The sequence below is a fragment of the Pinus tabuliformis genome, chromosome 6 (genome assembly GCF_031772625.1).
Source record: "Pinus tabuliformis cultivar Carrire ecotype Pingquan chromosome 6, CPIR1, whole genome shotgun sequence".
In the NCBI taxonomy this organism is placed as follows: domain Eukaryota; kingdom Viridiplantae; phylum Streptophyta; class Pinopsida; order Pinales; family Pinaceae; genus Pinus; species Pinus tabuliformis.
The window spans coordinates 1,528,127,075-1,528,129,776 of NC_142292.1; the positions used below are offsets into that span (position 1 = coordinate 1,528,127,075).

Consider the following 2,702-nt stretch of genomic DNA (forward strand, 5'->3'; position numbering starts at 1 on the left):
CAAAATTTTCAAACACCAAGTTACTCTCCCCCTTGACATTAAGGGCAAACATTTGACCACTGCAGAATGAAGGCTTTTCTCTTAAGCGCTGTAGATTTGAACTACTAAGTATGAACACTGAATACTGACCATGCTCCCCTTGACCACATGCTGCAATTTCTGAAGGATGTTGTTATCACGAAACCAGTACTAGGGGCTGCAACCAAGCCAAGTTTCATGTAACTGTTTCAGACCATACTTTAGATTAGGAATTAGCCTTCCTAATCAGAGAGGGCTCTCTCATGACTCTTGACAAAATCCTTCAAACACTAGAGGGCTAACTCTTCACACATTTATAAAAATATAGCTGGCTGGACATACATCAAATTAGTCTTCATTGGGCTATGGAGTCTCTCACAGTTAATAAACCAAATCACAGTCATCTCATAGAAGCCAAGGCTCTTTGCATCATCAAAGGTTCAAACATAATTTACCTAAATCAAAGCCTGCTGAACATACAGGAAGTCAGAGCATTAAAAAATGAATTCTGAGTGATGTTCAAACATGCTTCACCAAAACCCACAGCCTGTCAAGCACACAGGAAGTCAGAGCATATAATATGAATTCTGAGGGATTGTACCATAACAAGGCTGTAAAAAGAACATTAAGAAACTAAAACCACCATCACATTTGAACAAAAAGATGCATTGAGAATCTTGGGAAGAAAAAACTCTGTTTGCTATTACTGTAACAGTCTTTTCATAAGCTCTATAAAACTCTGTTTTTGTATATACAGTCCAACCCTTTTTACATTCTGATCTGATCCCTATATAGGCAAGCAAACTCACCCACCTCGAGCTTCCTCCTCCAGCATGAGGGGAGCCTCGAAGGTGGCTATTCATTATCCCTATCTATTGCATAACTAATCTATTAATTACATAATGGCTAAACTGAAATCACAAATGGTTTTCATTTAATCAAAATCCTAAATCTTTGCTCCTTGTCGCATGATGCTTTTCTGGCTTTTGACACATGTCCTTTGCTGCTTGGGTTGAGGTGTCTTGAAGGAAAGTACACTAAATGAGTTGGCCTTGGATTCCAGTCACATAGATGGCTTCATTAATTAACCAAGGAAGGTGCTCTGTTTTCACGGCTTCTGTCTCCCATCACTCTTCATCACTTTAAAAACATGTCCACTGTTCTTTAATTCTTCCTGAACAACGCATATCACCACATCTTTCAAATAAACTGGAAACCTTATGAGCTGAACAGGTGTCTGCAGTTGCTAATTGGCTCTTAATATAATATGTTTTCCATCATCCTAAAATATAGGAAACTTTTCCTGTCTGTCAGTCTTTGCTTTGCCTCATCATATTCGAACCTAAAAGAGCTTACCTTTTATCCTTAATTGACTAAAATAGAGCGGACTGCCACATATTGGATGTGCTGTAGGTTATACTGATAGACAAGTGTCTCTCTTTCAAGTTTCTCAGTCATCTTCACCATCATAGCTGCTCTGTGTTTAAAATCATCACCTACAGCAGTTTCGTAGCGCGCTACGAAACTGCTGTGTGATTTCAAAAACACAGTCTTGTGATATGCATAATAAATTCTACTGTACTTTTAATAATCCCTAACAGGATCCCTGCTCCTCTCTCTGTCATGATAACGATCACCATTGGTTGATTTTGAAATAGCATCACTGCCATTCCTGTCACGAGGCAGTGTTCGACGCACAGGTGAGGCATCTCGGGTAGAAGCACAATGTGGTGCATGCTGGCCAAATTACACAGATAAAGCAGCTTTAACTGATGGTGGCCTTCGGGCAGTGTCATCTGATCCATAGTGATTAGTATCACCAGTCACTCCTGCATGCCGAGTGGGAGGATTCATTCATTCCAAATGAGCAGTAATTTGACACATGATAGGTACCGGTATGTGAGGAAAAAGTGTATCGAAATAGTACTGGCCTAGAAGTAAATCATGAACATAAACACCCATTGTGGTCATCCTTCCATTTGATCCTGGAGAAAATTCCTCCTCGTCCTTAACATAAGGCTCAACCCAAACCCATAACGTCTTAGGATCTGCAACATAACGCAAGTACAGGAAACCACTACATCTCATGTATGGAGAATCCTCGTGCTTAAGAAGCCCATGTATTTGCTTCACTGTCAACTTCATGGTAAAAAATTTGTAGAGAAGACAAAATGCTGTAAACGGGCCCCTACAATTCCCTTCTTGTAATGAGCTATACTCTGATGTATATCTCCTTCACGCTTCACCTTTGTACCAAGGTCTGTAAGGGCTATAGTCATGTTATTCTTAGCGATTTCAAAATTAGGATATACAGTCAAACACCTCTCAAAGAGCAGCAATAAAAACTGGACTTCCCATGTGGAACAGGTGTCCGCTGAACTGGTCTTTGGCACACTTTCAATGGGCGAATATAACGCTGGGTAGTATTACAGAAGACAAAATTTACCAAGAAATCATTTTGCATCTCTGTAAAAAACCTGCAAGGCAAAGCGACCAGAAAAAGAGACAAGGGAGATGTTCTCTGACATCTCATTTAGCATAACATTGTATGTGTCCATTGATAAACGTTCTGCTAGGAACTGATAAGTGAGTCTCAAAACGTCTAACAGTTGTTGCAACTCCACAACGGCACAGAGATCATGAGACTCAAAGAGTTCAAACAAGAAGTCAATATTTTCTCTGAA

The 2,702-nt window shown here is 39.9% G+C and overlaps 1 pseudogene; it reads right to left on the bottom strand.

Annotated features, from left to right (window-relative positions):
- Positions 1–1,602: 1,602 nt before the first annotated feature.
- On the bottom strand, positions 1,603–2,163 carry LOC149264544 (pre-mRNA splicing factor SR-like 1 pseudogene; annotated as a pseudogene).
- Positions 2,164–2,702: the final 539 nt, after the last annotated feature.